This window comes from Stegodyphus dumicola, chromosome 3 (assembly GCF_044657685.1).
Source record: "Stegodyphus dumicola isolate Sdum_Otavi_A_Nest chromosome 3, ASM4465768v1".
In the NCBI taxonomy this organism is placed as follows: domain Eukaryota; kingdom Metazoa; phylum Arthropoda; class Arachnida; order Araneae; family Eresidae; genus Stegodyphus; species Stegodyphus dumicola.
In genome coordinates, this window is record NC_140770.1 from 209,523,039 (window position 1) to 209,535,739 (window position 12,701).

General features: G+C 32.3%; 2 protein-coding genes across 2 annotated transcripts in view; one reads left to right on the forward strand and one right to left on the reverse strand.

The window, feature by feature from the left end:
- LOC118193045 (uncharacterized) overlaps positions 1-3,156 on the reverse strand; it is a 39,683-nt gene extending 36,527 nt beyond the window's left edge. The window contains exon 1 of the mRNA XM_035364085.2: positions 3,011-3,156. The gene's annotated coding sequence lies outside the window, so the exon portion shown is untranslated. The remainder of the gene's footprint in view (positions 1-3,010) is intronic.
- LOC118192967 (major facilitator superfamily domain-containing protein 6-like) overlaps positions 1,218-12,701 on the forward strand; it is a 52,967-nt gene continuing 41,483 nt past the window's right edge. The window contains exon 1 of the mRNA XM_085813819.1: positions 1,218-1,516. The gene's annotated coding sequence lies outside the window, so the exon portion shown is untranslated. The remainder of the gene's footprint in view (positions 1,517-12,701) is intronic.

Here is a 12,701-nt window from a genome sequence, read left to right on the forward strand (position 1 = left end):
AATAAATTATGCAGTTAATGTAATAAAATATTTTCATAAAATAAACATCAAACGGAAATTCTCAGTTTTAGACTCGATTTAAACAAAGTTAAAGTAAAGTAGTAGACGATAAAACGCCGAAGGTAAAAATTTACTCTTACAAAAATTTACTCTTATTTTTTTAAAAAAAGGAAGAAAGAGTGAAATTAAAAAAAAAAAATAGTTAAAAATTTGAATAATATCATCCATAATTTAAAAAAATAGCTTTTCATATAGTATTAATAACTATTTATTACGAATCATTGAGGAGAAAAATTTCATATAATTATTTCTCCGTATAATTTTAATTGAAATTTAAGGTTAAAAATAGCTGTGGCAATTTACTGTAACAAAAATCCATAAAGTACATTTGGCGTTATTATCGCTCAAAAAAAAAAAAAAAAAAAGATGCCAAATTTCAAAACGCGAAAATATGTAAATTCGTGTATATCTTAGAAAATTTTGAATAAAAAAGTCTAATTTTTTGCAGGTATGCTTAGAAATACACCTAATTTAAGATGATGGTAAAAATTTTATAGGTTATAGTTCAAAATTGTTTTCGAAAAATTTATAAAAATTATTTAAAAATAGAAATTTAAAAAATAAAGCACAAAAAATTGGTAAATTTTATTTGGAATGAACCTAAATTTCGAAATGTGAAAGTAAAAATCAAAAAAGTTTAATAAAAAAAGATACTAATAAATATTTGCCAAATTCAATTAACATTGAGGAGCTAAACTTTTGAGAGCTAATATTTTAAAAACTACTCGTACAATTTTTACAAAACTTGGTATTCTGGCATAATTTGAGTCGTAGAATCGAAATATGCAAAAAATTGGTATGTTATTTCAGAAAAAGTCCGATTTTGTGTCAAAGTACCTATGTTAGAATAGTGCTATATATAAATATAATATATATCCTAAGTCGCGCTTTCGAGACATGAAAAACGCAATTTGAATTTTGTCAATCGGCCCAGCAGAACGGAGATATAGCACTATCACATTTTTTTTTTTTTTTTTTTTTTTTTGAGCAGAATACATTGAATGATTTTCGAAAAACTGAGCACAAATAAAATTTTGTGAATAAAATTAAATAAATTAAAATATAAAAAATAATAAGGTTTAAATTTTAAGCAATTATTAGATAAAGAAATTATTATTTCCTAAGCATGATATATAACAAAAATAATACACAACATATTTTAAGTGAACGCTTAATTTGCCACGAAAGAGACTTAAAACTAATAACAGAATAAAATTTAACTTTACATTTTAAGAGGACTGAAATTTCAAAAATATATCACATTCAGAAATAAATGCAAATAAAGCAAAGAGAATACAGTCTTACGTAATGTTTTTTTTTTTCAGAAAATATGATAATGCATTCATCTATCGTCTGCGTGATGACTGAAGAAGTAATGGAAGAGAATGATGGAGAAGTTCGAATGAATAAGAGGCAGTTGCTTGTCATTCATTCGTTTACGTCAGAGGTGTTTCATGTAAGAAATGTACTATTTTCTTGAGGCAATGATCGTTTTCTTAGAAAACTTTGTAAAAGGTTTCCAAAACATCAAATGTACATCTACTGCAAATACGGCATTTTTTAACCACGGATCTGAATAGAATTGACATTTAAAGTCAATTTGAAAAGTAAGCTAAATAAACAAATAAACTGTTCGTTTTTGACCGTAAGCTATTTGGTTACGTAGCTTTACGATTAATATGAAAATGAAAAAAATAATTAACCATTATTACTTTAATTGCGATATGTAACTTTAAAAAACTTCAAATTTCGACGTTGATTTTGGAATTTTTATTAATCTGCCACCTTTCCATACATTTTACGCGGAGGCAACAATCTTCCATTATAAGGTATTTCTACTGCTTTCCTAGCGTGCCTTCGGGGTGCAGTGGTCTGCACGCTGGACCGGTATTCCAGAGATCTGTGGTTCGATTCCCGGTGAAGGCATTTGCTCATTTTTCATCTTGCCTGCATTCAAAAATATTCTAATGTCACTACAACATAACTGAATATTTATCATTTTTATTTCCCTGTAAATACAGATATCTACGCATAGTAAACGGTTTACATTACACGCACCAATCAATATTTCAGAGGATATTAAGTATACTTGGATTAAATGCAATTCCGTATAAAAGAAAAATTGATTCAAATGTTATGCTTGTGAGGTTCTTTTATGTTAATTAACCAGTTATTTATCTTTACTATTACTTCTCCCTTCTGTTTTAACGCAAGAATTCGAATTTCATTTGCGGATATTCAAGGCGAGACTTCTAGATTGCAAGACAGAGCGTGCTCTGCCTGTCGAGGCCACGTTACTAAGTTGCTAGATACGATAACATTTGCAGTCGTCAGCCTTATATTATAATTAGCAGCAGTTGATACCTACGCTGGTTAAATTTTGAGCCAACTTTGCGTTGATCTTTTGCATGCTACTTACAATAGGAGTACGCCAAAAGTTCGGATATTCATGTTTAGTCAAGCGTAAGACACAAGCATATGTAAATGGTATCTTCCACGTACTTAATACCAGTTAACAGTTGCTTAGCCTTTTCTGCCCGTTCCGACTGGATGTTAAATAATGAATGTGTAATAAAGGTAATAATGAATGTAGTGTTTCTCTTTGCAAATGGGTAAAATACTCAACTAAATTAACGGGCATAACAAAATGACTAGTAAAATTTTATTTACATTTTCAGTCAGCGGCAAAAATAGAGGTAAATCTTCGGAACTTTTGGTTTGTATATTTCTTCAAATAACGTATGATTTCCGGAATCATAATGCAAAATCCTACTCATTAGTCAAGGATACCAGAAAGCAAGCAAAATTAGATGCGATAGAGAAAATTTGCGCTGCAGCGTTTTGAAACTAATCACTTTTTCCTTCTTCAATAGTTAGCAAAGTAATCACCGCGCTTTGCTTTACAATTAATATAGCAAAACAATGCAAAATGGTTAAAAAATTTACTTACGTATTAAAGCAAGTAGAAGTCGCCAAATTTTTAGAATGCGCCAGAATTTGGCAACCATGTTCATAACATCCTTCAGTCAAGCAGCCCTGCCGTTTTCAGCCCAAAAGGTTATCCTATTGTTCGGTATGACCAGCTCGCTTCATGCATTCCTACTATACGACCAGTTTTGAAGTGGCCCAATTATATGCAAAGTCATCGACAGCGTCTCCTATTTCATTATTGGCTGTGCTATTAGCCAACTGCAACGCCGACAACGAGAAAAAATAAACCGTTTGCTATTGTTATTTGTTTTACACGATGTTAGTTGCACAGTAGAAAAGCGCACCATTGCCTGAAGTTAACACTCACTGGCCTTGAAAATTTAATCATTTGCATATTTGGTATGAACGATGTTTGCATAGGAAATTTCGAGAGGATTGGATTACTTTTTAAGCGTGCTTTTTTTTTTCCCAAAAGACTGTACGTGTATGAAACTTGATAAACCAATGGCAACCTCGGAAATAAAATATCTTTGCTGATTTTGTAGGGTAGGTGCAAGATGGCACGCGGTGCACAAGGTAAGGATAGAAAATGCGTTACAGTTACAATTAATTTGATTGTAACTCGAACATTTCCAAACACAGTCGCCGAAATTTAACGGCGGCATGAATTTCTGCGTGACGAAAACTGTATGAAGATTTAGACTGGTGTGGGTAAAGCGAAACAATATTGATATATGTCTTTAGATCATAATACAGCAATACGATAAAAATTACAGAAAATTAACAAGAAATATAGCAAACGATAATTGTAAAAGTGAAAAGACACTGAGTATTACAGGGAGAGATTACAAATGTTTGATATGACAAATGTTATCAAAAACAATGGCAGAGATAATTACTCGTCACGAATATGAAGTGGAAAGTTCAAGACATTCTTTATGGCGCTTTAAATTAAGCTACTAATTGCACGGAAGTTATTTCCGTCGACCTTGAGTCAAGATAAGCCCAGAGACAGAAATACAGAATGTTAAATCTGGATAATGGTAGGCCTATAGAATGAGAAATGACAGAAGATTATTTGATTACAGAAACGAATATGAAACAACTATCTCACGCTTTTGGCCACATATAGTGCCGCATTGTCTTGCATTCAAACGGTTTTCTCAGACGGATAACATGCTCGCAATTCTGGAATTGTGTGCGTGGACGGCACTAATGTATAATTTGTGGCCGTCACACTGAATGACGTATAACTTCTGGATTGGAAAAGTTTGAAAAACCAAACTGTGGACTCAAAGAAAAACCATTCGTCACTCCAATTCATATCATCACTTTGGCATCGGCGCAGTTGCATTAGAAGTTATTATTATTGGTGTTCGTTCAATAAACACAGTTCTTCCTGTTCACTTACCATTCATGGCGAAAAAATGCTTTGATGGTGGAAAAATGCTTTGATCCATAAGCGTGATAGTTCTATGTAGATGTAGATTGCTTGCAGCTCGTCAGGTAGGATTGTCGCTTATTCTGGCCTTCTACCTTATGGTTTGAAGAACATCCGCGGCTATTGCATTAACCATTGAGGGCTGTCACATCACCTTCGGTGATATGTGTAATCCATTTCTTCGAAGTAAATGATTAAATCATGCATATTGCTTTAAGCACACTTTGCTTGTCCTGCATAACTTGCTTGTATAACAAAATTAGTGTAATGCTTCCGCAGTACTGCATGTATTTGTGCAATGTAGATTTGGATGTCCACCATAGTGCTCCTGGGAAAATCTGTCTTCCTTTTACTGCGACGAAATGCATATCCAGAGCAAAAAACTTTTATTTCTTGATAGGGATGTGTATACCCATTTCCTAATCTAAGCTAACATCATCTAAGCTGGTTGTCCTTATGGGGGTAACTGATAAGAAATAAAGAAGTGAGGCAATTAGCTAGACAGACTGTTTACCAGTACCTGAGCCCTAGTGCAATGGCTGGTGCAATAGAGGCAGGTGAAAATCACATATTAGTGTAGGGGAAAAAAAATTGTACTTAGTATGAAAAAGTTGCATTGACATCGTATCTCGGGATCCTGAAGTCATCGTTAAATTGATCAAGTTATTTATGATGCACTAATCTGGAAGCTGATGACGAAGTGATGATGCCTAAAAGATATTACATCAATCGTGGCACACATACATATTTTAATTCTTAAAAAAAAAAAAAAAAAAAAAAACAGACATGTTATGTCTTGATAAACAATTTCTTGACAAACATTGATAAGCTGGAACAATACACATTCTTTTTCTTTAATAAATGTTTACATTTGTTTTGGCGTATTTGCCGATAAGTTAGAAAGAAGGCGACAGTAAGCTAGCTGGGGAAAGAAGAGGAGAAGAAACTCGCAAATGATATCTCGAAGGTATGGATAAAACTGACTGAATTTTAGTCAACATCCATTTTAATTGGTAAATTTCAGTTTTAGTGCTCAGATTTAAATATTATTATTGGCTGAAGCGTTATAGTATATAAAATTGCAAAGAATTTGAATTGAATCATTCTAAAGAAGATTAAATTTGAAATGACTATTTAATGAGATCTGTTGTAAGTAAGTTTAAGATTTAAAAGGTCAAATAACCATAATTAAAAAAGAAAATTAAGGAGTATTTCAAATTAAAAAGCATTTTATCTTCCCTATTCTTTATTTAATATATATATGTAAAGATGCTGTTTTAATTTTAATTTTAATAGCTTCTAAAATCATTTAGTTTGATAACTTACGGTAGTTTTAAACATATATTTCTAAAATAGTACATTGTTTCTAAGGGTTTTCCTATGATGGTTAAAGACTAAGGCGTATAAACGAGTGTGGCTAGAAATTGGCTTGCGCATAAACTAGGTTCTTTGCGTTTAATTATGCCCACCAGCGGCCGAGCGGTAAAGTCGCTGAACACTGGTAGTTCGGTACGAGGTTCGAATCCCGCGAACGGGCTGGCTGCATGGGCGTTTTCGAGGTTTTCCCCATGTGTAATGTGTATACGAGCCAGTTTTTCTTAGAAAGTCCTCCACGAAGGCATCCTTTCCCTTAGGCGAGATAGCCCTCGAGGCTTTTGCCATAATCACAGACACACACACAAAATTCAGTTGCGTTTAATTATATCAATAAATATTAGTAATGTTACGAATTTTGCATCTAAGTAAATAATTTTATGCGAAATTGTTCTATATTTTATGTATAATGTAGCATGAAAATCTAAAGAGACGATGTTCTGCAAAAACAAATAGAATACAGGGGCAAGCCTATTTAACACTGAGTAAATGGAAATTGGCGAGATAACGCAAAGCCGGTCGCCATGGGTTTGGCGACTAATTTTTGTGGATAAATTTGGCGAAGTTTTCGTCCGATTCTGTATCATTTTAATGGACATTGCAATTGAATAAGTGTAATTAATCTATATATGCAACTGTAACCGTAATCCGGCACTTTTAACTTTAACCATATATGCCTTCCAGTAATTTCGAGGAATGGAATTTACCAGAGATTTTTCGGCAGCCGGATGAAAACTATTTAAGACTGGAGAGAGTATTTGCTGTCAGTAGTTGTTAGTTTAGAGTTTTTTGTTGTTTGAATTCGGAGTAATGAGATATCCGTCTTAGCATCGCTGTTTAGAGCCGCTTTGCATTGCTTTGTGTTTAACGTCCTTAGTAGTTTGAAGTGTAATTACTGATTCTACTCTGTGATAGTGTGGAGAGTTGTACAACTACTTCTGTATAAAGTTCCAAAACTGTGAAATGTTCTTTGGTAAAAATTTTTTTATCAAGCTATTATCGGACTTGTGTCCATTCAATCCATTACGAATTGTACGCATGCAAGAATCAATCACTCCAAATCTACGAACCCGTAAGAAACGCAAAAATATTTTTATAATCGCTACATTATTTTTTTAAAAACTAGCCGACAGCCGCCTAATATAGTTGTTATAGAAAGGATAAAGTCTATAATGATTTTAATGACACTAGCTCGCGTAGTTTCATAAAAATATTGAATATATCTAATGTAATTCATATCTATATCATTTCATGATTTTAATGCAAGTTTATTGGAATATTTGACATTAAAAAGGAGAAAAATGTTATTAAGAACTGTGTTTATCTCATTTAAATAGCTCAGCTTAATTAGTCAAAAACCTATCAGATGAAATTTTACTTAATGGCAGTACACTAATGCGTGGAAGATGAATGTATTTTATTTCCGGCAGCGGCAACCTGTCTGGTGGGCCGGAAATAAAAAATAAAAAATGTTTTATTTCGAGCACTGCGAGGAATTGCCAGCGCTCTGTTTCAAATTGTTGAGTTTGTTAATTAAAAATTCATTAAAAGTTTACAAAATGTGAAATAAATAATAAAACAAATTCGAAATTCCACGTGCACATGTTAGTGTGGAGAATTACATTATTCAAAATTTGATGGCTTTTGGTACAATCGCTTTTTCACAATGCGTGGAACGTGTATACGATCATGCAGATTCTTTTAAATACATGCGTATTGAAGTTTTCAAGAGCTTCGAATCTTTACAAAGGGATCAAAACGTAATTTTAAAATATGACGATACAAATATACCAACAAAGAGAAAGTTCATGCTAAACAAAATCATGTAAAGATATAACGTTTAAAAATCAATAGAAATTTTTTTTAGCCATAGCATGGTAAATACTAAATATCTTTCATACGACTGTTTCAAACTGTTTCAGCTGAATTTTTCTTTTTAATTTACTACACGAAGAGAATTCCTCTTGAGCATTGATGTGCTGAGATATGAAATTTTACATAAAGCACCGCTATTACCAGACTTGATTTATCTTCCATGGACTCTCGTGCATATAAATTAATGTAACTAACGGAAAAAAAGGTGAGAAAGAAACTAGAGTTTGTCGTTTAAAATACAGTCCTCCAAAATTTCAAATAATACTTTATGGGAAGGAGAGAATTAAAGAATTCGAGTTCTTGAAGTGTGTCATACCATACCAGCTAGGCGAATAGGGTTTGTATAAATAGGGTCATACGATACCAGCCAGATGAATAGGGTTCGAATACTGAATGGTTTTGACACAGGCGATAACAACTGGCGATAAATTACAAGTCCAAAACGATGTAAGAAGCAAAGATTACCCCCTCCCATAATTTAACCCCCCAGGGAATTAGGAGCAAATGACGCTAATAGGTAATGAAATATTTTAGGTCTTTAACATGAGAAAGGGAATGGCGTGTTATTTAAATGATGGCTTCAAAGAGTTTGATTATATAAACGTTTGAGAAAAAGAGGAATCTCTCAAATCCGTAAGAGAAAGGTCTTTAATATCAAGACTAATGGAAGAATTACATAACTTTCAAAGATCGGTGGATGAGATATACAACATTTTTATTTTTAAATGATTACATATCACTATGCTTACTTTGTATTTCTGTCGATATCGGACTAATACCTAGAATTCACAGGTATTCAATTTTGTTAACTATAATTCAGATTACTGCTGATTCGTTTTCCTACGCACAAAAAAAATAAACAATCAAATCTTGATACAAAGGTCTGAACCGAAACACGTTGCTATCATCTCATCTGAAAAAGACATATATACTTAAAAGATAATACTTGTTGAAGGTCTTAATAATAGGCTATTTATATAGTACTTTAATGCTGAATTGGATATGCAGATGGATTTGGTTTTATTCTTTTTCAGACGAACTCTTGAGGCATGTAAATACATCTCAGGTATTTTCTTTTGCAAATAGCTAAATGTACAGTTTAATCTTATAGAAATAAATATTTCTCTATTAAGTTAAAAACATTAAAAAAATAGATGAGGGTGATATTCTGTTTAATGCACCTTTCTGAATAACCTAAAAAGTGCACTTTTTATCATTATTATTTTAAATATTCTTCTGCAGAATTTGTTTGACTCTAATCTATAATATTAAAATCTGTGCGTATCTGTTTGTTTGCTTACTTGTGGCATTATCTTCTCCGGAACGGCGGAGAGTTGAGTTTCGAGATTGCAAAAATTCGAGGGAAGCCATTTCGACTATTCTCATTATCGTATGACTTCAGCCGAGATATTAATTAAAAACTCTGAAAACGCTAATTTTCGTCCTCACTTTTTCCGAGTGGCAACAGTCTCGCACGCTGAAGATAAAAATCTTTTTTTTTTCTTTTTCTTTTTTTTTTTTTTTTTTTTCCGAAAAGTGTTGCCACTGCTCACTTTCAAATCGTAGAGTTTGTTCATAAAATTTTGTATGTTTTACAAAATATGAAATATAAACAGCATTTTACAACGTTAAATAAATTGTTATTAAAGTTCATGTTCTGACTTTAAAGAAAGCAAGCGAATGCATGTGACATCATTGTCTGTCAAAATGTTTCGTTAATGACAGCATTTTAAATAAATAGCAACTGTTGGCAACTTTTTTGCTTCAGATGAGGATGATTGACGGCCACGTTAATTCTTTCATTGATATTGAGATACATTAAACTTAAATAATGACGTCATACGTATACGTATTCACCGGAAGTGTCAAAAGTTTTTATTGCTTGGTTCGGCGTCAAAAAACATGTTTACGAATAGGTTGTTGCTTGGAAAGAATGAACTGATTCCATTCGTATTAAAATATTTTTATACATTTTCTTTTCAGGTGTATGTTGAATTTATAAATTTTGATTTCTCCACAGCCTGCTCATCTGGCAGGCTCGCCCGCTAGTCAGCAAATAAATCATGCACTAAAGAAGAATTTTATTATCATCAATAAATGTTTGGAGAAATGGAAGGAATTATTTTAAGAACGAGAAAACGTGATTCTGATTAGAGGCGATATTTTACTTAAAATAAAGAAAAAATGATCCCCAATAATACTATCATTTTAGTTTCTTTCTTACATTAAAAATTAATTAATGTCGCAATTAATTCGCAAGAATTTAAATTGATTTATCTTTAAAATCGTTTTCATTTCACAGTAATCGATGTAGAATGAGATTTACAACAATACGCCACGTGAATTCTACTTGAATTAAAGAGAATATTAATATTTATTAGGTGAGAGGTAGTAATTTTGTTAACTTTTATTGCGGAAAATGTTCGAGTATATATTAATAAATTGAAAAATTGATAATTTCTGTAGTTGTAATGCAATTTAATTCAATAAATAATCACTTTCGTTTAGAAAAAGGGGAACTTGTGTTCTTTAATTGAACTTTAATCTTGTAATGATTAGATTAACTAAATTAGTTTAGTTGTATTAAGTAGAATAACTTTTGGATGATAGTTTTGGATTTATTATAGTATTTAAATGAGAAAGTAAATCAGATAATTGAATAACTGAAAACTACTATGGAAATACTGATATTTAATTTAATAATCAATTATTAAATAAATAATCGCAAAACATCTTCAGATATCTAAATGTCTTGGAAATTATTCAGCCCATCTGTATGTACGCCAAAAACGTAAAAAAATAAAATAAAATAAACGCCCATTACATTACGCCCAAAGAGACCTTTTCTCCTTCCTTGTACGAAATAAAAAGGAAGTACTAATGTAATCGCGAAAAACTTCAGGCATTATATGTCAACGAAAATATCCATTTTGACCGATATCGAATCCAATTTTTGCGAAACATGCGTACGTAAGTATAGAATAAAGGACTCTTTTTCCACCAAAAAAATTATAAAACTGATTTAAAATGTATTCTGAAGAGAAATTTTCGTGGCGTCTGTGCGTACGTACGTATCTGGCATAACTGGAAAACAACTAGCCTCAGAACGTTGAAATTTTGTATATAGGACTACTATAACATGTAGATGTGCACCTCGTATTTTGGTTGCAATCGGCAGCACCAAAAGTATACAAATATATGTATATAATATTGTAGAGTCATTATGATTTTTTGGAAGTCAGAGAGATGAAAAATATGCAACTGCCTTCGCCGGGAATCGAACGTCGGACCTCTGGAATACCGGCCCAGCATGCTACCGTTACACCACGAAGGCACGCTAGGGAAGTGGGAGAAATACCTTATATACTACCCTTTTTAAAGGGCGACTAGGGTTTTAGGGGACCTAGTCGCCAAATCCTGGGTGCGGAGAAACATCATCCACAACCCTTTTAGTTCGGGCGCCACTTGTAGAGTCATCAGGATTTTTTGGAAGCCAGAGAGATGAAAAATGTGCAACCGCCTTTGCCGGGAATCGAACCACGGACCTCTGGAATACCGGCCCAGCGTGCTTCCGTTACACCACGAAGAAGTGGGAGAAATACCATATATATATATATATATATATATATATATACCACTCTGTTACTCTGATCAGTGATCTTAGATTCTTTATTCTTATATGTTTGTAAACTCTGCATGTTTTGGTTTAAAAATGATTGTATTATGTTGTTCTGGTTAAGATTTTTATGCCTTTAGTTAAACTGCATGCAATAATTGTGGAATTATCAACAATTTAAAAGTTTTTTAATTCCGGCTAAGCCTAATTTTCGATTATCATGGCCCCAATGTTTGTTTACATTTGAAACTTACAGAGTGGTGGATTTATTGCCAAACTCGAGAAACTAAGCTTCGCAACAACAAAGTAACGTCTTCTTTTATTATTGCGAATTAAATTACTCTTAATCCATTCTGGAATTATCATTTAAGTTATTAGCTTGTTTTTGCGTAGGAACAGTAATTTTAACTGTAAAAATTGTTTTTTTAATTGTTTTAACTGTACTTAGTGTTTTTCTATATCTTTCAAATTTTAATGAAAATATTTTGAATTTTTCTGTACTTTTGCCCTGTGGCGAAGTGAATTAATTAGTAGCGCATGCGCATTAGGTAAGCGTAAGCGGCGCTGAATCGTCTGCGAAAACCTGTTTCTTTTTTCTTTTTTAAATTTCTTTTACATATCGTTTTGGATTTATTATAGTATTTGAATAGAACTTGTGGTAATTCTTCAGATGATATAATTTTTGTGCACTCTGAGTTATAAAATGAATAGATGTAATTCTGTTAAATGAAACTAGCGCCGAAGTATCGCTATGGTAAATAAATATAGTGAACTTTAAAGAGTGCATTTATTCTATTGTGGTTTATGCGTTATCCACGAAATGAATTTAATTCAAAATTCCTTAACTGTTAATTCAATATGTAATGCAGGAAAATTGCGTATAATTTAATATTCCGTACGAGGAATTCATGTGGTGTACACGTCAGATTTTTAATCTTTTGTGTGTTACCTTTATTTATTGAATATCATGTTCTTCGCACTTAAACCATAAAATTCAATTCAACAGCAATATTGCGAAATAATTTTTAAATGAGCATATCTTTAGAATTTATGATACACAAACCCGCGCGCTGGAGATAAAAACTTTTTTTCAGTACAGTGTTGCTCGCTTTGAAATCGCTGAGTTTGTTAATCAAAAAGTGTTACAAAGTATGAAATCGTGTTAAGTGTTACAAAATAGGAAATCGACAATGAAGCAGACTCCAAATTCCAAACTAGGGCTTCCAGATGCCCATATTTGCGGGAGAATTACGTTATTCAAAATTGGATGGCTCTGGGTACCGTGAATCACATATCACGGTATCCAGAGCCATCTAATTTTGGATATGTGATTTTATCACATATCAAGAAACATAGATACATTTATGCAGATTCTTCATTATTTAATTTCTTTAAATGTAATGC